General features: G+C 35.6%; 1 long non-coding RNA gene across 4 annotated transcripts in view; it reads right to left on the bottom strand.

The window, feature by feature from the left end:
• LOC123608612 overlaps window positions 1-26,531 on the bottom strand; it is a 92,709-nt gene that overhangs the window by 55,930 nt on the left and 10,248 nt on the right. For 3 of the 4 annotated variants that reach the window (XR_006717336.1, XR_006717335.1, XR_006717337.1), the window contains exon 1: window positions 13,319-13,480. This is a non-coding gene — a long non-coding RNA (uncharacterized LOC123608612). Of the gene's footprint in view, window positions 1-2,424; window positions 2,517-13,318; window positions 13,481-26,531 lie in introns of those variants that run through there. The other variant, XR_006717339.1, reaches the window with a different exon arrangement.

Raw genomic sequence — 26,531 nt, 5'->3', positions numbered from 1 at the left:
GAATTTTGAATTTTGAACTGTCACCTTTTCCCAGGCTATTGATATGCTGTACGATACGGAGCTGGGTGGTGGCAGAGAGCCGCAGCTCGGGCAGCCGTGTGGTCACGGGGTGAACAACCCAGACGCTCACAACCACTCTGCACCCGTTCAGTCATTCCGTTTTTCACATTCAGTAAATAGTCAAGATATTACATGAGATATGCAATACTTTATTATAAAATAGGCTTTGTGTCGGATGATTTTACCCACCTGTAGGCCAATATGAGTGTTCTGAGCACTTTTAAGGTAGGCAAGGCTAAGCTATGATGGTCAGTAGTTTAGGTGCATTAAATACATTTCTGACTTATGATATTTTCAACTTATAAAGGGACTACTGGGATGTAACCCCATCGCAAGTTAAGGAAGATCCTGCAGTAGTTTTGTGCTTTGGAGAAAGAAGATGGACAGGGTCAGCACATGGACATTTTTGTAAAGTGACTAGAAGGTCATTTCTATCTCTACATGCTCTTCCCAAGGTTTGGTCTCTCACCCTGAATTAGTTCAGAGATAAAACTATCTACTAACATTCAGATAAGGATTGGAGGCCATGGTAAAAAAAAAAAAAAAAAAAAAAAAAAAATTCGAGTTTATAGCAACACATTACTGATTTGATCCCACCCCATCCCATCCGACCTTGAGGAATTGCTGTGACTTGCCAGAAACTGCATTTCTCTCCTTTCTAGTGTGCGCATGTTTCCTAGCCTCTCGCATATAGTGTAAGAGGCAGGTAAAATGACATCGATAATGCATATAACAAAACATGAAATTTTATGGTATTCCTTTGAGATAAAATATACTGCTATAGCTTTTGATTTTAGATTTCAGATAATCAAGTTAGTACATTTCAAATACTTGCAAAAGAGAGAAATGCAACTTCTTCCATTGAAAACTCCTTAATGTCCACAGCAATTATTCATTTGCCTGCAACTTTTTTTTTTCCTCCAAAGAATTTAATAGCAACAAAAGCAATAATGATAATAATATTTAGCGCTTATGTACTAGGCACAATGGCATGGGCTTTACTTACATTATATCTTCCAAACTGTAGCAAAGGAACTATTATCATTTCTGTTTTACAGATAAGAAAATTGAAGCTTAGAGAGGTTAATGATTTACCTAAGATCACATGGCTCATAAGGAAGCTAAACAAGAATGTGAATTCTGCTCTTTAATTCTACTGCCCACACATCTTATCCTGAAGAATTTGAGAAATGTAATAGGCATTACCACCTACCCATAAAAGGAGAGTACAGGCATTCTAATCATGAATGTATAAGTGTTGAAGTTAATACACAGAGAATTGTAATATATAGGAAAATGCATTCTAGGTAATTAGAAAATCTGACTCTTGATTTCAGCTCAGGTCATGATCCCAGGGTCATGAGATCAAGCCTGGCATCAGGCTCCATGCTGGGTATGAAGCCTGCTTAAGATTCTCTCTCTCTCTCTGTCCCTCTCTCACTTGTACACATGTACACATTCCTCTTGAAAGAAAGAAAGAAAGAAAGAAGAAAGAAAGAAAGAAAGAAAGAAAAAAGAAAGAAAGAAAGAAAAAGAAAATCTGATAAGTATTTAGAAAATTTGATACTGAACCCCTTCCATATTAGCCAAAAATTCCTAAAAAGGCCAATGAGGGTTCAAATGTTGTAATACCCCACTGATTGTTTTAGGGCATCCATTTAAAATTTTTTTAAACGTTTATTTGTTTTTGAGAGAGAGACAGAGCATGAACGGGGGAGGGTCAGAGAGAGAGGGAGACACAGAATCTGAAACAAGCTCCAGGCTCTGAGCGGTCAGCACAGAGCCCGATGCGGGGCTCGAACTCACGGACCACGAGATCATGACCTGAACTGAAGTCGGAGGGCATCCATTTTATTTTCCTAAATAGGCACAGCTCTAATACAAAGGGACAAAGATAGATGGACAATCGAGGCTCTGGGCAATTCAAACATATTTACATTCCTATAAATTTCATTTTAGGAAAAATCTACTCAAATATAAGCATCAGTTAAGTGTTTAACACATTTGACTTTAGGAAGCTGAATTAAAAGCCAGGGTCACAAATGCAAAGCAGTTGTTTAAGCTAGGTGGGATAGTCATCCAAGTGGTGAAATTTAAGGAATACAGAAGACTCTTCTGCTTGAAATATTTTCTGTCCTCACCTGAATGTCTTCATCATACTTTGCCACACTTATGAGAATCTCTGTTAGATACTGATTTTGGAAATTCAAATGACAATATGAGCCATTTAAGCTTTAGTGCCAATTAGCATAACCTGATTATTTTGCTTTCCAACAGAAGTGGGAGTTTCTAGCCATTCTTAGCCCTGGTTGCACATTAGAATCACCTAGGGATATTTTAGAACAATGCCAATGTCTGGGCAACCTGGAGACCAGGCAGCAGTATATTTTTCCAGCTTCCAAGGTGGTCCTAGTATGTGCCAGGCTTGAGAGTCACTAGTGTAGACACTCTATCTCCTGTAAAGAGAAAAAATGTTTACTAACCATGTTCACTTTTTCTGTGTTTTTAGCACTATATAGAAAACTCTCTTACAAAACTTAATACATAAATAACTCATTAAAATGTGAAACTTACCAAGAATTAACACTTAGCTCTCTTTGCTATTACCCACTCATCTATATATGGACAGTTGGGTTGCCTCCATATCTTGACTACTATAAATAATGCTACAACATAGGGGTGCATGTATCTTTTCCAATTAATGTTTTGTTTTCTTTGGGTAAATACCCAGTAGTGGAATTACTGAATCATATGGTATATCTATTTTTAATTTTTTGAGGAACCTCCATACTGTTTCCACAGTGACTGCACCAGTTTGCATTCCCACCCACAGTGCACCAGGGTTCCTTTTGCTCCACATCCTCACTAACTCTTGCTCTTTCTTTCTTTTTTTTTTTTTTTAATTCTAGCATTGTGACAAGTATAAGGTGATATCTCACAGTGATTTTGATTTGCATTTCCCTGATGATTAGTGATGTTGAGGATTTCTTCATGTGTCTATTGGCCATCTGTATGTCTTTGGAAAAATGTCTACTCATGAGACCTTACTATTTGTGACAACATGTATGGACATAGACAGTATTATGCTAAGAGAAATAAGTCAGTCAGAGAAAGACAAACACTATATGATTTCACTTACATCTGGAATCTGAACAACAAAACAAGTGAAAAAAGCAGACTCTTAAATACAGAGAACAAATTGATGGTGTTCAGAAGACAGAGGGTGAGGAAACAGATGAAATAGATAAAGAGGATTAAGAGGTACAAATTTCCAGTTATAAAATAAATAAATCATAGAAATGAGAAGTACAGCATAGGGAATATAGCCAATAACATTGTAATAATGTTGTTTGGCAACAGCAACTATATTGAGGTGAGCACTATGTATAGAATTGATGAACCAATATGCTGTATACCTGAAACAAATATAACATTGTATATCAATTATACTTAAAAAAACATTTGTTGTAATACTTGTTCACTTGAAGAACTGTACAATACAAAGGTAAGTTCTCATAAGTGATAGCAGAAACAGTTTCTTATAAATTTTTATATTCTCAGAATTTAGCACAATTCCCAGCATATAGTTAAGGTACTAAGTAAATGAGTAATATTTATTAAGTAGATGAATAAATGAATGTATGAACGAATGATAGTAACTGGAATTCATAAAGAATACAGCCTAATGATTATAAGGCAAAAACAAAAGGCATCCTTGGGCTTTCTTCCCTAAAGTTACTATTGCCTTTATGAAATTAGTAATCATATTCTTGGGGCACCTGGGTGGCCCAGTCAGTTAAGCGTCTGACTTGGACTCAGATCAAGATCTTGCGGTCCTTGAGCTCCAACCCTGCGCTGGGCTCTGTGCTGACAGCTCGGAGCCCCAAGCCTGCTTCAGATTCTGTGTCTTCCTCAATCTCTGCCCCTCCCCCACTCATACTCTGTCTTGCTCTCTCTCTTTCTCAAACATAGATAAACATCAAAAAAAATTTAATCATATTTTTAATTCTATTTTGTCACTTCTTCCTCGGGTTTGATACTAAAACTGCAAAAAAAAAAAAAAAAAAAAACCTTCAGTGACTGTGAGTTAAAAATTCTGTTAGAGTCAAGTTAGAATATGGGAAGACTAGACACAACTTGCACTCATCCACCTATTCCTGGATTGTAGTTTTACATTTGATTCCTATTTCAGAAAGATGGGTGTTTGGAAACTACATAGATAATAGGTTGTAGGATTTTAACTGTAACCTGAAAATGAAGAAGAAAACAAAAGAAGGAATATAATCTTTAAGTTGGCCTTAATATTGTCTGCATTCCTGGTGCCGAGATCATTTGATGCCTAGAGAGCCCAGATTCAACCAATGGATGCTTTTCTCCAAGTTTTGGGAAAAAGTCAGTTACTGTACTGTAACCGTATAACCTGTACTGTAAAGTATAACCCGTACTCATGAAACACAGGCAAGGCCCTTGTTACTACCACCACCATCTGGCTATAGTCGGCTATAGTAGCACCATAGTTGAGCTAGCTAAGTATGAGCTTCTCTGTAGCCAAAAATGATATATTTGTTGAAGTCTGTTATATTCCAATTAATCTTCTTATTTCATCCCCTTTCATTTTCAGAGGCCAGCTGCGAGTTCCCAGGACTCCTTGTAGAGTAAGCATGCATATTCTTTGGTTTTACTTATAGTTTTTCCCAATGAGTACCACTATGCTTTTGTTTCCCCTCTTCCAGTAAAATCTGAGATCCTTTGGACAGAAAGCAAAGTTGACAGCAAGGTGGTTAGATAAATTTTCTAGGTGCGATCAATCCCAGAAAGACTCTGTACTCTAGAATAATTTCTTAGAACATCTTGGCATTAATACACATATCACAAAGGACTTCATTCACTGACTTCTACCTTCCTAAAATGACCTTACCACTATACCAGTTACTCATAGGTATTTTAGTAAATCATACCCTTAGAAGATGGTTTTTGGATCTACCACATGTGTATGTTGGTTATAGTATAAAGCTGAAAAAAATCCAGGAAAGAGCAGACTTTCAGTTCTCAATGGGTAGGAAGCCTTGGTAAATATTAAGATTATTGACTCTGAGCTCAAATGAGTTGAATAAACAAAGTTCTGCCCAAGTTAGAACTGCTCTCTACTTTTTCTTTGGTATTTCAATTAATTGGTACCATTTTCTAGAAGTCAGATTTCCACCCAGATGTAGTCCCATTCTACCCTTCAGGGTCATCTAGTATCTAGACTGTTGCTGAAACAGGAAAATCAGACTTCAGAAGGAGACTTTTAAGAGAACATCCTGATGCAGACTGCCAGCTGCCTACCTTACATCTAGTCTACCCTTTTCTCTTATTGAAAGGATCCTGCTTTCATTCAGGATGGAATGAAACCTTGCTTGAAAACTACATTTCCTTTCCTCCCTTACATTGGAGTTAATCATGTGGCTTGGTTTTGCCCAAGAAGTAGAAGTTGCTGTTAATGTGTCCAAAAGAAGTCCTTAAAGGGGGAAGCCAATTCAGGAAGTATGCACCCTAATTGCATTAGGCCCTTCTAATTTTTCCTCCCTCAAGAATGAGGATTCAACAGCTAACCAAATGGTCACCTCCAAAATCTGAGAATGAGAATCACACTTGCAGGATGGCAGAAGGTCCTGGAACCCTGAGGAATTTGCTGAGTCATCATGTTGGCTCTGGGCTGTCTAGTGCAGAATTTGTTTTATATGAGAGGAAATATACCCTTTTCTGGTTTAAGCCTGTTACTTGTGGCTAAATACAGTTTCTAAATGAAAAAAGTTTGGTTCCAAAGTTTATAATGCATAACATTAGAGAATTTGAAATCATGTCGTTTGAGAAAGGTTGGAGTAACTGGGAATTTGTGTCTGCAAAATGAAGGGTATGGAGAATGTAGAAAATATATTCAAATATATGAGCCACTGACATATGAAGAGACATAGAAGTCAAAGTAGGAAGGATGGGTGAAGGCAAAAGAAGCAGATTTTCAGCCAAACCTAAATGATCTTTCCAATAACCATGGCTCCTCATGGATAGGGTTGCCATCACTGGAGAGGTTCAAGTATTACGATGAATGTCTGCTTCATGGAAATATGGTAGAGGAGATGAAAACACTGAATGAGACAGCTGGGAAGGGTGATGCTTACTTAAATTTCCACATCTAACCTAGAGAGTCTATGAATCTATGAGTTCCTAATACCCAATTTGCTTAAATACAAGAAATAATGACTGAACGCCTGTGAAGTAGGTTTTATTGTTTTGCTTTCTTTATTGTATTTACTCCACCTAAGATGTATGCCACTTGTAGGCCACTTCCAAAGTTAATTTTGGAGGTGTATTGTTTGTCAGAATTTTTACAGAGATTCACTTGCAGCTAGGACAATCTAAGCATTATTTATAAACACTTCTTACACCTTTACCACCTGCTGGGCACTGAGCTTCATGCTTTAAATTGACTATCTATAATTTACAACAACCCTATGAGAAATGTAGTATTATTACTTCCCCTGTTACAGGAGAAAAATAAGGCAAAAAGCTTAAATAATTTTTCAAGATCATATAGCTAAGAGTGATGCCAGAATGAAACTCAGCAATTAGACTTCAGAATCCCTTGATGAACATATTATACTCTATGCCTACTCCATATCTGGCTTCCAGAGGCATATTCACATAAGGATCATAATAAACTTGCAAATGAATTACAGGTAGTATAAAATCAACCCATAAACTCTAAAGACAAATGCCCTATGTATTTGAATAGTTCTTTAGCAATACTTTCTTCTTTAACATTCAATTTCATTTTACCCTTATCTGTAAATATCACCCTGTGAAAAACAAATCTGGAATAATACACATTAAAATAGCATATGGAAGCTATGTGACAAAAGTCATTATTTAGTCCCTGGATAAATTGGTGAAGAGTTATGAGGCCAGCCTTTCTCTACAAACAGCTACAATTACCTTTATAAGGCAGAGAAGCCCCAACAGGAATGTGAATCTTCTTCCACCAATAAGTGAATAGAGGCCCACAAATTTAAAAATCTCAAAAGTGTAAGCAGGCAATAATTTTTCACAATAAATCAAAAACAAAATTAAAAAGCCACATGTCAATTCCATACCTGAAGAGCAAAACATCTCTTTTGCAAACAATTCAGACTCTTACATTGCCAGTGTAAGAATATGAATTGTACAAGTTGGCACATTACAATTATTTCATTGTAGATCATTGTTAGGATTTACAATTTGTCCTTTAAAGGCTGAAATACTTGATTAATTATTGAAAAGAAAAAATTCACTGATATTACAACTAAACAAACTAAACTTTAATTGTTAAACACCTTTTTATTCTAACCCATTTCCATCTAGTTTTATTTTTAAGACTTTTTTGAATGTTATCCTATTTTTCCACTTGTTCTAATATATTCTGATTCTGTCTTATTACGATTCTTGTCTTGATTTGTAATGATAAACTCAGGATTGGAACTTTGAAATCACTGACTTCCAACATGGCCAAATATATGACACATGTTTCATCTCCCTTTGGCACAAAAGCCTGGTGCATTCCGCTTCTCTCACCATGGATACCATTCCATTTAGTTCAGCCTGAACCATGCTGACTACAGACGTTGAAAGCCCAATGAGCCGTTAAAATAGTTTTCCCTCTCCTTACACTCAATCAATGTGCACCAAGTGATCAAGTAGCTAAATGAAATATACTTCATTTAGAATAGGTCCAAAAGCTTCAGGAGCAAAGGGGGAGAGAAAGGGAGAAAGACAGACTGAGAGAGAGATAAGATTTGTAGAAATAAAGGAGAAGACAAGAATGCATGGTAATCTCTATCATATTTAGCAGTTAAGTTTATGGTGTTAATGGCAAAGAGCAGAAAGCCAGGAGGAAGCCCTTCTCACTGACTGCAAAGATATATAGATAAATAATTTGCTTTGGTGATCTGTCTCCTGGAATGAGGTACCCTGTCTGTCGTCACCAAGGGGCTACTGTGGGCTGAGCCTCTAAGCCAGGAATGTCGTTCCTCTTGGACTCAAACAGCTGCTCTGTGGCACTGAACTCCTTGCCCAGGAGAGTAACCAGAGAAGTGGTAGTTTTCTTTGGAGATTGGGCATTAGTCCTTCTTTGCTCCCATAAGATAACCCAGCAGGTGCTTTTCTTTGCTCTGATTATCAGCAAAACAGAAAAGGGTTGAATTTTCCTAAGCTACCAACAAGCCAAGAGTTTGTGTGGCTATGACAGCTGCCAAGTGATTTTTTGGGGGCAAAAATAAAATAACAGGAAGGAGAGAAGTCAAGTCAGCCCAGGATCCAGCATTGCTGATATCCTGAGAGGGAAGGAAAAATCAATGCTCTGGCTGCTCCACATTCCAACTAGGCATTTTCTACCTTTCTCTTGACCATGAGCAGGTTAAAAATGAATATGTTGGCACATGTGAACAAATGCTCACTCCAGGTTTTATGTTATAGACAATAACTCTTAAGTTAGTCATAACTAATCACTCCAACAACTCAGTCTTCTGAAACACAGTCATATACCAGTAAACAAAGTAAGCATGTAAACAAAACCTTCTGGGCAGCCAGAACATATGTCATGACATTCATCTCCCAACGCTGGGACAGTTATCCCAGGAGAGACGGCCAAACCTTTGCCCAGAATCTGGCTCATTCTAAATAAGACCTGGTTCTAAAGTTTGGCTATTTCGTACTACATCCTGCAAAGGCTAGCACCAGAAAAGCAAAGGGAAGTCCTGTCCAGGCAAGCGTACTGAGAGCAGTACAGAGGCAGCTTGCCCTCAAAGAGATGGAGTCAACGGTACCATACAAGCAAACCCAAACGAGAACAACAACACAAAATAAAAATTGCAGGAGGGAATGATCTACCTACTTCTTCTTCGACAGCTTCCTTAATACAGTGCACTACGCAGTAAAAGAAATCCTATTTTAATGACAATTCTGAATCATCAAGAAAAATACAAATGTTCAAGACTTTGTTTCTGAAAGCAGTGGAGTTTTAATACTTTTTAAAATAAAGTTTTGGCACTTCAATAGATAAAGTTCCATTTTCTGGAACCTCCACTAATTACTGACATTATCATATGTCAACATCTATCTTTAAGGGATGTGGTCACTTTTCTAGCTGCCTAATATGTGGCCAGCACACAGCCAAGCTGGAAAATGGGAAAGTGGATGAAAATGTCAAATTCAGATTACTACATGGTAAAGCTGGCCATTTTTGGGGGGTGGGGAGGACGGAGTCTTTAAAAAGGTAGATGTACCGAGAAGCTTGCCCCAAACAGGGGTCTCACTCTTCTAAAAAACGCTAGTGCCTATTCTCTCACCACACACAACAGCAACCGTGCTGCTAGAGTGAGGAGGGAGGGTCTTTTCTTTTTCACAAAGGACTTAGATTTGTAGCTTGGAATCCTAGCTGGTCTTCAGATTATTTGTTAAGAAGGCAGATTTCCAGAATCCACTCTTGGACGTGCTAGTTTGAGATATTTGGCAAGGACCCTAGAGTCTGCATTTTTTAAACCTCAGCCAGGTTTAAAACCAATGATCTGGATGCTATGCTTTGGAAGACACTTAGAGTGCTTGGGCTTCTAGTTCAGCCACCTCCACCTAGAGGGATCTCTAATCCAAAGGGAAGTTGGTGCTGCTTCTTGAGATATGCTCATATTCCTGGCTCCCACTGTGGACACAGAGAGCTGAGTCTCCCATAGGAGCCTAGTAAGACTCCTAGCTAGCACCCTAAGGAGTTCAAAGAGAGAAGATGGAACAAAGAACATAAAACTAGCCATAACTGGTTTTTCTATTATAAGGTGATGGATCTCCACTCACTATTACCACCAGAAAGTGTTTCAAAGGAAATAAAAAGGAAATTGGATACTTTACTATATCTAAACCAGTTATGAGAAAAATAAAGTTTTGTTCTTTAAGTGTTTTCAGGAAGCTGACACTGATGGGCAGATGTTCCAACTGTAATCACTTTCGAATCTTCTGCCACTCTGCTTAATAATAGCACAAACTCACACTTAGGTACTGCTTAGCCTGTTTTGTCCCAAATAGTTTATTTGGGTATTCATACTCTCTGTCTGGCTTTGTTCTTTTCATCAGTTTAATTTTACACATAAATGCTATGGTCCCCTAACTGCACAGATTTTTTCAAATACGATCTCATGTAGACCAAGTCTTTAAAATAAAATGAATCATTAGTAATGAATTTGAATATACAAAACCATCCAGCATGGGTAGAATCAAAACCTTGTTATGCTTCTTTGGCAATTCAGCTTCCAGAGTGTCTACTCATTACCTTTATGGTTTTTTCCATTACATGAAAAGCAAACATTGATATCTCTGAGCACACAGAAAATTTCTTCTGCACAAACTAAGTAAGTTCTACTGGCAATGAGGCAATGTGTTTAACCTCTTCCCTTCTATTACTTCACAGAGATAGCATATAGTGTAAGAATAAGGGAGGGAAAGTATTTAATTGTACACTTCTCTGCACAATTCTTATTATGAGTGCTAGAAAAGATAAGGATAAAGATGTTATAGATTTGTCTATAGATGCTACAAAAGTTTCAACACAATCATTAGGTTCTAGCTCCTTAGAGGTGGTGATTCTGGCTATTCATCTCTGGCACTATACAGTTATGCCCAAAACATTAACAACAGCATTGGTGTATTTGGGGCTGTATCCACTTTTTAGAAGTTTCCAGCCTTCTTTATCAAGTGACATTGTTTATATTCTAACTACATAGTAATACCCTAAATTAAGAGAACTAAAATTTTCTAGAACTTAGAAAGATTCCCAAACATAGCTCAGTATGAATGTACATTAGATGAGTAGGGTAGATTGGGATTAGGGGAACAAGGAAAAATAAGAGTTTTCTGGAGTCAACCGAAATAAACTGTGAGCAAATTATCTGCACAAAAATGAGAAATACTTATTATCCTTGCCCTTAACTAGTAGACATATTTTAGATGTAATCTAAATAATGTACAAAATTCTCCCTTCTACATGCTATTTTGTCATCCTTACTTCTTAAAACATACTCCCCAAAGCTATATTTATAATACATTTATGGAGAACTTACCCACATAGTCACTCAATAAATACTTAATGAAAGAAGGATAAACACCACGTAAAAATTACAACCTCACATCCCAAGCACAGAAACAAAGAATTTCACACTTTAAGAAAACTAAAATCTCTCATTTTACAGAGTACAGACTTTGTAGTGAGCAGAACTGGGCTAAAATTCTTGTTAGCTTCTAACAAACAAGTCGCAAACATTCAGCTCTGCCATCTATAAAATGGGGTTAACACTATTTGCAAACTTGCTGTAAAGACAAAAAATAATATCTGTAAATCTCTAAGCATAGTGTCTGACATATGATGTTCACAGTGTTGATAATGAGTTTTCTTTAAGAATACTACTGTGAGCAGAGTTACTGATTTCCATCATTTTACATGTTCCAACTTGTTCCTGTATCAGATAATTATCCTATGGCTTTATTACTTTCTTGGACATAATTTCTCAGAAAAATAAAGCACTGTCTTCAGAATGAGTAAGATAATGTACTCCAAAATACAAATAATTTAAAACATTTAGAATATTACTTAATTCCACTGTTTGGAACTTTACTGAAATCTTGTCTCTATCAATGAAGATTTTTGGATTGCAAGGAACAGGAAGTTAAGTCAAAATACATTTATTAGAAGGATATAGGGTAGCTCATAGAATTGAAGGAAATGCTTTATAATCACACATTGGAGGACAGAACTATGTCACTGTAGGGATCAAGGTAGAGAAACTAAGGGACTATGTCTATGGCAATGTGGCAGTACAGCTGGAATCATGTTCCCATACTTTGGGTAAAGGGGCACCTTATTTGATAGCCACACCAAAACAGGGTAATTTAACCTGGAAAAAAAATCAGAGTAATTTAACCAAAAACAAACAAACAAACAAACAAACAAACAAACCCAAAAACCCAAAAAGTTTAATCTTTGGGGCTGAGCAGACAAAATCCACAGATGTCCACTACATTTGATAAAGCCATATGCTTGGCTCTGGAGGATGCATGTCTCTATTTCTAGTTGGCAAAATATTTTCTATTAGTGATAAGTGCCAACTAGCATTTAGGAAGTCCAAAAATAAAATGCCTATGCTCCAGAAATTGAAGCTATACTTTATGTTCTATTATATATGTGGACAGGAATATAGCAATAATTAAAATAAGTATATGATTGCACACTGATTCCAGTTATTAATAAAATAAAAAATCACATGTATTTAGCAAAAAAATACTTAAAAGAAAATGTAAACTCAGTCAAGTATAACTTTTCCTGACTCCACTAAGTCTAGGAACCATAAAGAGAGGAAATTCTTCCTCCATTACTCCAGGATTAGTGAGATAAACATTCTCCCAATCTCTTGTTAAGCCCCTGGTAAAATAATTCCTTCATTGATTTACTCAAATAAACAAGATTTCCACTGCCAGAGAGAAAAAGACCTTTCATTATCCTAAGTACTTCAATTTTCCAAAAACAATTCTGATGTCTGACCTGGAAAGGAAAAAAAGCAGTCGCTGCCGATAGATTATCATATTATATATAATGTGAGGTTCCTGTAGGAGGGTAGGAACCATATTTTATTGACCCTTATATCCGATGTTCCTAACACAGGGAGAGCACATTGAAGGAATGCAGACAAAATTTATTTTACAAATGAAAGAGTAAATATTTGAACCTATTTCAAGAGCATTTTTTCTGATCACAACCTGATTGTCATTGTTGCCATATGAAGTATCTAAAAATGTGAAGAAACCTCATACTTTTCATCATATAGAAAAATAATACAAAAGTCACATAAAGACAGTACCTCTTAAGCTCAAGATGGTATTCATTTTTTGTTCAGCCATTAGCTTTTATTTGTTTGTTTTTTATATGTCTGCTATGTTCAAGTAAACAGGTGGCTGTTAAAGATCTAGATATGTAAATCAGAGCACAGGTGACTTATACCTCCATTCTCAGATTTCCATTGAAATGTTCAAGGGTTATAAAAGACAAACGAAAATCAGCTTCAAGTTAGAAACTGGGAAGATATCATTCACAAAGTAGAAACTGAGAGGAGTTTCAGCCATAGATAAAGTAGATCAGATAAAAGTGGATAAGACAAGTCACTAAAGAATAACTCGCAAATTCTCCTGTGCACAGTCAGTCACTTACTTGGAGGGACAAGAACTGATGGCTGGGGGATCTAAAACAGCCCAGTGTGAACACAGCCCTTAGGCTTCAATTTGCGGAGGTGGAACATTGGCATTTGAAAGGAGTATTTCTTGATGTCCCTGAACTCTGACAGAGGCCATACCAAGCAGTAAGACTACAGCTGGGAAGGAAGCAGAGCACAGGTGCAGCTTATATAAAGCACAAGGCAAGTTGGCTAAGAAACAGGCAGTAAAGAAAGCTGGACCCAGAAATCTGACACCTGCACAGCACCTTCACCAAATATGGAGGGAAAAGTACACAGTCAACATTTCTCTGCCCAAGTACCCAGTGTCCACCTCATTTCTTTCTCCTCACAGGCTGTGGAAGTTGGCTTTGTGGACCAATAACAAAACTGATATCAAGCTGCAGTCAAGGTTAAAAACAGAAATCTGGAGCCTAACCTACCAGTTTGTGAGCAGTACCAAACATGGGTAGTCAAATGTTCACACAAAAATGAGAAGCAGGGAGAAAAAGTACTGAAATAGAGTTATAAAAATATTCTATGGCATAATAAGTTGAAGGCAACATTCAAGATGAAAAAAAAAAAAGCAAGGACTATATCTACTATATAGGAAATAGAAGAAAATATTAGAAAATATGTGCTTCATGTCCCCAATAAAATTAAGAAAACATGAACTATAAAAGGTGAAATGAGGTTAGAGTACAAACTATATAGAGGTTTACTTGTGGAAAAGGCAGCAAAAAGAAAAGGGGGAGTGAAAGGGACCAAAAGATGCAATATCATAAACCCGAGAGTAGGCAATAAGGATAGAATCAACACTGCAGAAAATAAAATTAGTGATGTGAAGAATAAAATTAAAAGATTCTTTAAGAATGCAGAGAAAAAGGACAGATTAAAATATGAGAAAAATGTTATTAATGGATGATAAAAAACAAAAATCCAATCTTACTATTATTTACACAGTATCAGAAAAAATTAGACAGAAGCAATAAGAAATAATATAAGAAAATTGAAACATGTTAGAACACAAAAGATTCCCTAATATGGCAGATTCCCAAAAGAAGACCAACACCTCTTGAAATTTTAACATTTCAGGAGAAAGAATGAATGCTATGTGCATCCAGGCAGAGAAAAGCAAAGCTAGAAAAGTTAAAATAGAAATTTAATACATTTCTAATATTATTTATTTAATAAATAAATTTCCATAAGCAGAGATGAGAGATTCAAATGCCACCCTCCTCATTAACTCCAGGGTTCAAAGGAACTCAAAATTCCCATTAAAAGACAACTTAAAAATGAATATCAATAGAAAATAAGTAAGGGAGAGTGATAGGCAATTTATAAAATAAAATTAAAATTAATAATAAAATAGCAACATACAGCACTTGTTTTGTGTCAGGTGCTGTTTAAATGGCTCAAACATATTACAAGTGTTCACATATATAAATGGCATTTACATAACTAATTACTCAATAAGTTTATCAGAAATTGAACCTCACCAGTAGTTAAAAAAAAATAGAAATTAAAGCAACAATAGGTTGTTTACAAAATATATTATGCTATCAGATTGGCAATGATTACAACCATTAATTATACCTATTGGTCCCAGAGCAAACATTCTCACTCATATATGTTGGTAGAAGAGTAAATGACACAACCAATCTGGCAGGAAGTTTGGCAAAACTTATCAAAACTTGATAAACTCATCTCCTTTGACCTCCCCCCACCCCCATATAATTCTCTACCTGGAAACCTCTGCTGAAGAAATAATAAGGTTGCTGCAAAAAAAGTTATGTACAATCATTTCCAACGCAGTATTTTTATAGGTTCCTATCTTTATTCATTTCTCTGTTTAATTACATAGTATAAACATAGATATTAGGAAATATAGGAATAGATATATAAACATAGAATATAGGAAACAACATTAATATTTATCAATAGTAGATACTTTAAACAAATTATGGTATATCTAAATTGTGGGAAATTATACAGCTTTTAAAAATGATGACATAGGTTTGAATTTTATGACATTAAAATATTACCTGAAAGTGAAGAAATGTAAAACTGCATATATAGCACAATATCATTTTTAAAAATACATATGTTCAGAAGGAAAAAGAGAGCAGAGGAAAAAGAGCAATCTAAAAGGATATACCTCAAAAGGTTAAAATTTGTTAAACCTGCTAGTCGGATTACAGATGGTTTTCATTCTCTTGTTTTTACTTTTCTGAAGATCATTTGAAAAAATAACACTGTATCTAATTTTTTAAATTATGTGAGATGCCTTAAGCTGCTATCAGCAATACCTAAGGTTTTATTATTAATAAAAAACAATTAAAATGAAAGAAATAGACATACAATTTCAACAAATTAGAGGGTGAAGCAAATCTAAAGAACAAAAGAATTAATTAAAGGTAAAAATATATTTTAATACATTAGAAAATGAAAGAAGAACAGAATTAAAAACAAATCTGTGAGCAAATTTTTTTGGATAAAAACAAGCTTTAGGAAAAATTAAGAATGTGTAAGAAAGGAGACAAATCAACATATATAGGAGATTTTTTCAGTTGTTAGAAATATTACATATAACTTTATGAAAATAAACTTAAAGTGTGAATACAAATATGTTTACAGAAAAAAAGAAAATTTCTAAAATTGAATCAAGAAGATATAGACAAACCCATAAAGATCAATGATCACAAGAATTTAAAACTTTCTCAAAGATTATTTTTAGAATATGGTTCTAGACCCCTTTAGTTTTATATACAGATTATAGAAAATTTGAAAGGAATTGACAATTTCCAAACTGTTAGTAATGGCTTTCACAGGCTAGAAAAGAATGAAAAACTTCAGGTACCATTTTAAGAAACTAATACATCTTATTTTGGACAAAATTAGAACACAGATATATCATCTACCCCACCAAAAAAAAGCTCAAACTCACATTTGAAAAAAGGTTCATATATGTAAAATTCTAGCAGAGACAAACCAAGAATACTAATCTTAATAGGAAGGTTCTAAGGTGACTCATCATTTCAGAACCCTTCCTTTCAGGGCTATATTTCTCTCTCCCTGAAAAATGAGTCTCTTGAGGGCTGCCTCAGCACATGATGCAGATATGCGAACTCCCATTGTGGGCAGACTTCAAGCAGTTTTAGTTTCTGTTGAACATGAACAAATTTTAATCTTTCTAGGGGAGAGAAACTTCTAGGGTAGTAATTTCACTCGCCAGAAGAATCTGGGTCTCAGTTTCTCTTTGAGAAATGCTTACACAACTACAATTCAAACACACTGGGGTGCCTGGGTGGCTCATTCTGTTAAGTGTCTGACTCTTGATTTTGGCTCAGGTCATGATCCTACGGAATGTGATCAAGGCCTGGGTCTGGTTCTGCACTGAATGTGAAGCCTGCTTAAGATTTTCTCCCTCCCCCTGTCTGTGCCTCTTCCCCACTCTCATGTTCTTTTTCTCTCTAACACAAAAAACAAAAAACAAAAAACAAAAAACAAACAACAACAGCAACTATATATATATATATATAAAACTAAAAACACAAAATTACACACAAAACAAAAACCAGGCCATAGAATTCTGAGGAAGAAGATACTACTTCTGATAGGAAGAATAAGGGAGCAGGAAAAACAACATTTGACTTGGTTCTTCAAATGCAGTGTTTGGACATGTTTGCATCATCCCACATAGAGAAGAATGTAACAAAGACAGGCAAAGAAGAATAAGAAACCAGGTCCAGTCAGTCATGATCATAATAAATACATTGTCCAACTTAGGGTTGCCAGATAAGATACAGGCCGCCAGTTAAATCTGAATTTTAGACAAGCATAAAATTTTAGTATAAATTATGTCTAAAACACAGTATTTGAGAGAAACTGCCCCAGGACTGGAAGTGGAATATCAGAAAGTTCAAGAGGAATGTCTTTCACATGCTTTTTGGACATTCATGAAATATTTTGTTTTGACTAGCCTCCATTCCTTACCCCTCAACTCACTTACAAACTCAGAGGGATACATTGGAAGTGCCCACCCAAACACACTTCAGATACAACTAACTCTGGGCTGAGAAAATTAAAGGACTCCTAAAGGAGGCAGTCCTAGAGAGGCAAGTGTATGTAGTGAGCCCAACTATAGTCTCTGACCGGGCATGATGCACAGCAAGCTCTCAGAACTGGCAAGTGTATGCAGGTCCAGGCCAGGAAGTAAACTTCCAGACTCAAGGTGAAGAATCTGTGAGTTTGGCAAAGACAGCCACTTTTCTTTGGACACATCGTTGAATTGTGAGTTCTAAAAAGGAAATAGAGCTATTAAGGTATTTGGTATTTCCACAAAACTGTGTCCAAAGATGGCTGTGATAAATATTTCCTAAGAATAGGTAATTCCAAAAACAGCCACAGTATAGCATAGCAGTTAAAAAGTTGAGACCTAAAGTCAGACAGAGCTAGGGGGTGTGAATCCCAACTCCATCCATTGTGGGTTAAATGAACTTGGGCAGAGTGCTTGTCATCTCTGCAGACTTAGTTTCCTTTCTGTAAAAGGAGGATAATAACAAGGTTATTAAATTAGATAATATATGTAAAGAGCTTAGCTCATAGTAGTTGCTCAATAAGAAGCAATTATTATAATATTCCATTGTTTTTGATGATATCAAAAGGCAAAAGAAATCACAAGAAGGAGAACTGTTGATCTTTCTAGAATTTCTTCATTCCATTGGGAGAAATCACGGATCTTGTGGTTTAAAATCAAGGCCCTCATGATTGAGGATAAATTCCAGCTTTCTCAGGTGGTCCAATCTCTAGAGTGCTAGGATTATTCCCAGGTTTCTGCTGCTGGAAAAAGAAACCAGAGTTATCCTCAGAGGAGTCACCAGGGAGGAATGGAAGAAATGAGCTCGAGTCCTTGAATAGCTTCAAAACAGAAGGATTTTCAGAGGCAGGGAATTTCTTAGATTCCAAAAAGATATTTGAGAACTATCTTCCCCCAGAGGGAAGAAACTAGGTCATGTGCTCTTAACCCAATGAGGTTTAGGGTCACAGTTTAGCTGGCCTTAATTAGCTCCAAAAAAAGCCCAGAACTCCTGGGATTAATCCAAAATCAAGCAAGCAGAACTTCTAGTGGAGAGATCCAAGCTCCAAATGTAAGTACTAGTTTCAGGAGAATGAATTCAAATCTAGGACAGCTTCTGAACAATTACCATTTAACTAGCATTTACATGTCCTTCCCACAATTCTTTTTTATAGAAAAGGCTCAGTTGCCACCAGAAAGTTAAGTTCTGTGAAGGGATGGACTGTGTTTGCCCTTTACTGCTGTATGTCCAAGGAATGGCAGAGTACCTGGTACATAGTTGGTGCTCAATAAATATTCACTGAAATAAATCATTTAAAACCACACAATGAGTTAGTAAAAGGAGCTGGATGTTAACCCTGGTCTGACTCTAAAAATCACACTCACCTCTAAGTCATCCTACCAGCCAAGGCAGACTTAGGCCAGAATAGACCCCAAGGCAAACTCCTGTGCTGGCTGTCTCCCTACAAGCCCTCCTGGGGTCTACCAAACTGAACCAGGAGGGCTACTTGGAGGGCTACCCTTGGGAGAATGTATGAATCTTGAAATTCTGGCAGATATCACTAGTTGCCTCTCAACACCTATTTTTCCATCTTTCTCTTGCTACAAGATCTATCCAGATCTTGATCTAGATAGGTGACAAAGTTTCCATTTTAAAATATTCACCTTCTAACAATACTTGGTATCTTAATTATGGTAATGATTTAATATTGCACACAACTGTACACTTTATATGCATGCAATTTATTGTACATAAATTATAAACACACACACAAACACAAAACAAATACAGTCCCAGACTTCCTGTGATTCACTTCTGGCTAATGAGATGCAAGCCTAAGTCTACTAGATGGAACCTGCATCAAAGCCATTACATTACTGTTCAGTTGGAACAAACTTTTCACCTTTTGAGTTTTCCTTTTCTTTCTTCCTAGACATGGAACAACCATCCTGAGAGAACAAGGACAAAAACCTCAAGCTAAGACTGGTGAAATAGGAAGCTAGAAGGAATCAGTTTTTGATGACTGTCTGGAGATGCTGAACTGCTTTGGTCTTCCCACCTCTGATTTCGTGTTTTGTAGGCAAAATAAATCTCTATTTGATGACCTGATAGTGTATGGTTTCTTCATATGCTGCTTGCCATTACTCAATGACAATATTCCCAAGGAAAGCATAATGAAGATAACATTGCACTGTTACTCAAAGATCTTCAATTGCTGCAGAGTATAATCCAAGGCCTCCCCAGCCTCATTTCCTACTTTTGTCTTCCATAAACATGCCCTTCCAGCTCCAACAGGCTCTTTGCCCTGCTCCAAACAAGTAATATATTTTAAGATTAATGTTGTTCTCTCAACCTGATATATCTTTCTTCCATAATCTTTTACAGATCCTGGAAGATTCAGAAAGTTGATACAGGCCAGAGTTAGCCAGTGTAAGACTTGGGAAAAAAACTTATGTCTCCTGAATATAATCCAGACACTCTTGCCCTAAAGACCCATTTCTGGACTAGGAAAATCAAATGCTCTGCCAAGAGACATGATTTATTCTTGGCTTTTTTTTTAATGTCAAAAGCTCTAACTTTATAGAAATGATTAATAAATTACATTTATTTGAATATGTCAGAATGGAAAGGCTTATTTACAATAGCAATCATGAGAAAAACTAGAATTCTAAGAATGTATTTTCCTGTTCTACAGTGACTGATTACACATGAAGATATAGGGCTCCTGTTTTAAGTAGGCAATAGAACATATATGTGAATATGTTATGTTGTCTCATAGTAGAAACTATAAAGGCTAAGCATTGTGTTCTCACATTCTGTGTGGTGGCCAAACCCCAAAGTTATTGACCAAAATGTTTCATTTCCAGAGCTACTTATTATGTAACTAGGAGAAAGTAATTAAACCTTCCAGTTCATCCATCTGTCAAATAGAAAGAATATTATATTTGCCATCTGTCCAGCTTTTAGGTATGACAAATATTGATGAGAGGATCTAAATTAAATATGAGGCTTTATGTCACCTCATTTAAGAGTTTATCAGTATTGAAAATTCTACAAATCAATTTTTATTGTTTTTGTTGTTTGAAATATTTCAAATATAACAAAAGCTAATTTTTTGCAACTCCTATCAGATGTTAATATTAGTCCATATTTGCTTCATATTTATTTATTCTGTTAATAAAGTATTCCAAATACAGCTAAAGTTCTAATCCCACCCACATGCCTTCCCTCTCCTCTTTCCACAGAGGTGTTCTGAAGTTTTGAGGAATCAATTATATGTAAGACTGCATAATTTTACTACATGTGTATGCATAAATTAATATACAGTACTATTTTGGTTTTGAAGTTCCACATATTTTATATCATATATACATAACTTTTAGTAATTTGCTTTTTTATTGAATATTTTTTTTCAAATCTATTCATATTGACACATACAGATTGATGTAAGTGCTTCATTTTAATTGTCAAATAAGAATAACCTACAGTTAACTTATCCATTCAATAACCAGTGAACAATAGGTTGCTTCTCATTTTTTACTATTCTAAGCAAAGGGTACCTATGTACACATACTTCTGTAATATACATAACTGCTTTCCTACATTTTACTACAGTTTTATAAAATTATTTTAAAAGCCCTCGAGGAATTTTGATTGTGTTGGCATTGAAGTTTTAGATAAATTGGAGAGATTTAATACTTTTAGGAGTGCTCCTATTTATGAACATGGTATGTCTCTGCAAATGTTTAAATCATTTCTTCTATGACTTTAAATAAAGTTTCATAATTTCATGCATGAAGAAAGGAAAAGTTTTTGTGACAGTTTTTTTCCTAGGCATCTTATACTTTCTCTACCTCTCTCTACACTACTCCCCACTCTCCCTGTCTTAGCTTGTTGCTCTTTTGAGTTATACCATTTTCTATATTGCATTTATACAAGGTCGTCCTATTACATACAAACTCTACTGAACTTTTTTTAATGTTTTTTTAAATTTATTTTTGAGAGAGAGAGAGGAGTGGGGGAAAGGCAGATTGAGAGAGAGAGAGAGAGAGACAGAATCTGAAGGAGACTCCAGGCTCTGAGCTGTCATCACAGAGCCCAATGCAGGGCTCAAACTTGTGAACTGACAGATCATGACCTGGGCCAAAACTGGGTGCTCAATCGACTGAGCCACCCAGGCGCCCCTCCACTGAGCTTCTTCAATATTGAATTTCTTTGTTAATTTTGTATTCAGAAAATCAGCTGAACACTATTTAAAACGCCATTAAACCATAAGGGAAGAGAACAAGAGAAGAAGAAAGGAAAAGAAAACTATAAAAACAATCATAAAACAAAGAACAAAATGGCAATAAATGCATACCTATTGATAATTACTTCAAATGTAAATAGACTAAATGCTCCAATCAAAAGACATAGGATGACTGAATGGATTAATAAGCCATACCCATCTATATACTTCCTACAAGAGACTTATTTCAGACCTAAAGACACACACAGCTTGAAAGTGAAGTGATGGGAAAACATACACCGTGCAAATGGAAGCAAAAAGAAAGTTGGGGTAGCAATACTAATGTCAGACAAAATAGACTTTAAAACAAAGACTGTAACAAGAGACAAAAAGGACACTACATAATGATAAAAGGAATAATCCAACAAGAGGATATAACTATTATAAAAATCTATGCATCCAACATGAGAGCACTTAAAATACATAAAGCACCTATTAACGGGCATAAAAGAAGAAATTGACAGCAATACACAAATAGTAGTGAACTTTAATACCCCACTTACATCGATGGATACATCATCCAGAGAGAAAATCAACAAGGACAACAGTGGCTTTGAATGACACATTAGACTAGATAGACCTAAAAGATATATTCAGAACATTTCATCAAAAAAACAGCAGATTACACATTCTTTTCAAGTGCACATAGAACATTTTCCAGAATAGATCACATGTTAGGCTACAAAACAAGTGTCAATAAATTTGAAAAGATTGAAATCATATCATTCATCTTTTCTGACCACAATAGTATGAAACTGAAAATTAATCACAAGAAAAAGTCTGGAAAGTAAATAAATACATGCAGGCTAAATAACGTGCTACTAAATTATGAATGAGTCAATTAGGAATTCAAAAAGGAGGGGCGTCTGGGTGGCTCAGTCAGTTAAGTGTCTGGTTCTTGATTTCAGCTCCAGTATTAATCTCATGGCTCATGAGCTTGAGCCCCACATCAGGCTCTGTGCTGGCAGTGTGGAACCTGCTTGGGATTCTCTCTCTCTTCCTTTCTCTGCCCCTCCCCAACTCATGCTCGCTCTCTCTCTCTCTCTGTCTCTCAAAAAAAAAAAAAAAGAATCCAAAAAGGAAATTAAAAAATGCATGGAGACAAATGAAAATGAAAACACAATGGTCAAAAGTCTTTGTAATGCAGCACCAGTGGTTCTATGACAGAAGTTTATAGCAGGGGTACCTGGGTGGCTTATTCAGTTAAGCATCTAACCTTGGCTCAGTTCATGATCTTGCTGTTCATGAATTCGAGCCCTGCATAGAACTCTGCTAACAGCACAGAGCCTGGAGCCTGCTTTGGATTCTGTGTCTCCCTCTTTCTCTGCTCCTCCCCCACTCTCACACTGTGTCTCTCTCTCAAAAATAAATAAGCATTAAAAAAAAGATTTAAAAAAATGTAGAAATCTGTTGCATTTCTATACACTAATAATAAAGTAGCAGAAAGAGAAATTAAAAGAACGCATTTATAATTAAGAATACCATTTACAATTGCACCAGAAAAAAACACCTAGAAATAAATTTAACCAAGGAGGTGAAAGACCTGTACCCAAAACCTATAAAACATTGATGAAAGAAATTGAAAGGCACCTGGGTGGCTCAGTCAGTTAAGCATCTGGCTCTGATTTTGGCTTAGGTCATGATCCCACAGTTCCTGAGATTGAGTCCACATCAGGCTCTGTGCTGACAGCACGGGGCCTACTTGGGATTCTCTCTCTCCCTCTTTTTCTGCCCCTCCTCTGCTTTCTCTCTTGCTCTCTCTCAAAATAAATATATAAACTTAAAAAAAAAGAAAATTAAGATGAGACTAATAAATGGAAAGATGTTCCATGCTCACAGAGTGGAAGAAAAGATTATTGAAATGTCCATACTACCTAAACAATCTACACATGTAATGCAATCCCTTTCAAAATACCAACAGAATTTTTCACAGAACTAGAACAAATAATCCTAAAATTTGTATGGAACCACAAAAGACCCTGAATAGCTAAAGCCATGAGAAAGAATAACAAAGTTAGAGGTATCACAATCCCAGATATCAAGATATACTACAAAACTACAATAAGCAAAACAGTATGGTACTGGCACACACACACAAAAAAGACACATAGATCAATGGAACAAACAGAGAACGTAGAAATAAACCCAGGCTCATATGATAAATTAATCTATGACAAAGGACGAAAGAAGATACAATGGGGAAAAGAAAATCTCTTCAACAAATGGTGGTGGGGAAACTGGATAGTTATATGCAAAAGCATGAAACTGAACCACATTCTTATACCATATACAAAAATAAAGTCAAAATGAGTTAAAGACCTAAATGTGAGACATGAAACCATAAAACTCCTGGAAGATAACATAGGCAGTAATTTATTTGACATTAGCTGTAGCAACATTTTTCTCCATATGTCTCCTCAAGCAGGGGAAACAAAAATAAAAATAAAATGTTGGGACTACACCAACCTAAAAAGCTTTCACATAGTGAACGAAATTAACAAAATGACAAGGCTACCTACTGAATGGGAGAAGATATTTGTAAATGATATAACTGAGAAGAGGTCAACATCTAAAATACATATAAAAAAACTCATACAACTCAACATCAAAAAAATGAATAATCTTATTAAAAAATGGGCAGACCTGAATAGACATTTTTCCAAAGAAGACACACAGATGGCCAAAAAACACAGGAAAAGATGATCAGCATCACTTACCATCAGGGAAATACAAATCAAAACCAAAATGAGTTATCATTTTTCACCTGTCAGAATGGCTAGAATCAAAAAGACAAAAAAATAACAAGTGTTGGTAAGGATGTAGAGAAAAAGGCACCCTTGTGCACTGTCAGTGGGAATGCAAATTGATGTAGCCACCGTGGAAAAGTTTGGAGTTTCTTCAAAAATTAAAAACAGAATTACCATATGATTCAGTAATTCCACTACTGAGTATTTATCCAAAGAAAAAGAAAATACAACAAGAAAATTGAAATACAATGGAAAAGATACATGCACCCTTATATTTACTGTAGCATTATTTATAATAGCCAAGTTATGGAAACAACACAAGTATCCATCTATATATGAATGGATAAGGAATATGTGATACACACACACACACACACACACACACACACACACACAGTGGAACATTACTCAGCCATAAAAAATAATGAAATGTGCCCATTGGTAATGACATGGATGGACCTAGAGGATATAATGCTAAGTGAAATGAGTCAGACAGAGAACAACAAACACCACATGATTTCAGCCTATGTGGAATTTAAGAAACAAAACAAATGAACATAAAAAGAAAAAAAAGAAAAAAAATGAAAAGAAATTCTTAAATACGAAAAACATACTGGTGGTTGCCAGAGGGGAGGTCATGGGAGGATGGGTGAAATAGATAAAGGGGATTAAGAGTACACTTCTCATGATGAGCACTGAGTAAGGTATAGCACTGTTGAATTATATTGTATACCAGAAACTAATATAACACTATATGTTAATTATACTTTATTAGAAAAAAAAGAAAACATATTCTAAAGGTTCTCTTATCTACAAATATTTTTGGATTTTCCAAATGTCCTTGTCTGTAGATTGATTCCCATGGATTTTCTTTCAAACAAACATATTAATTGTGGAGTAGTACAATATCACTTCTTTTTAATCATTTTTCAAACTTTAGTTCTATATTATACTATAAATCTTAGCTGATAAAATAAAACAGGAAAAATAAATAAATCACTACTTTAAAAAATGAATTTCAACTACTAACAGGAATTTTAAAAAGTCATCTCACTTGATGAAGCAGCACATAATGAATACCTACTATCTATTAGTACAATTAGCTGTTTTTGTAGGACCTAAGGCCAATAGTCAAAATTAACTGTAAATACTTCAAGCAACTTCTTAAAAATGCAAATCGATGGTAATTTCCTAGTTTATTGTTATTTGTTTATCTAACCAATTTGGGATCATTTTACTAAAGACAGAGACAAACTCTAGACAGCTCTTTTCCCAAAAGATTATCTTTTACTCATGGTTACATATTCATTAAGTAGATTATCATAAACATGAAAACCTTTTTCTAATGGAAATATTATTGTAAATGGTAAATTCCCACACTAATCCATAACATACCAAAATTAAGTACAAAACACCTTCTTTCAACTATATGGAACCATCATATATAACCTATTTTTATAGTGGTAATTTATAGCGCAAACATAGATAATCTTGGGCCATAACCATTTATCTACTTTTTAATTTAGATATTTTAGATAAGTTAAACTATTTTCATTTAATATTACAATACAAGCCTTGAGAAAAACAAATAAGTTTTGTTATTTTCTAGGAACTTTGTAGAACAGAAATCATAAAAATTCAGTCAATAGGGTTTTTCTACTCTATATCTGTGTTCTCAAATTTAGTTGCTTAAGATAACCTAGACAGGGGTCCCTGGGTGGCTCAGTCGGTTAAGTGTCCAACTTCAGCTCAGGTCATGATCTCATGGTTGGTGAGGTGCAGCCTCACATTGGGCTTGCTGCTGTCAGTGCAGAGCCCACTTCAGATCCTCTGTCTCCCTCTCTTTGCCCCTCCCCCACTCACACTCCATCTTTCTCAAAACAAAAACAAAACCAAAAAAAAGAATCACCTAGATAACTATGGGAGGTGATGGATATGTTAATTAGCTTGACTGTGGCAATTATTTCACAATGTATGTGCATATCAAAATATCAAATCCAATTCATGATCCTTAAATATATACAATTTTTATTTGTTAATTATACTTCAATAAAATGGGGAGGTGGGAAGAATTATATGGTGACAATATTAAAATTGC

This window comes from Leopardus geoffroyi, chromosome A1 (assembly GCF_018350155.1).
Source record: "Leopardus geoffroyi isolate Oge1 chromosome A1, O.geoffroyi_Oge1_pat1.0, whole genome shotgun sequence".
Taxonomy (NCBI): Eukaryota; Metazoa; Chordata; class Mammalia; order Carnivora; family Felidae; genus Leopardus; species Leopardus geoffroyi.
This window is presented reverse-complemented; position numbering and strand designations above follow the sequence as displayed.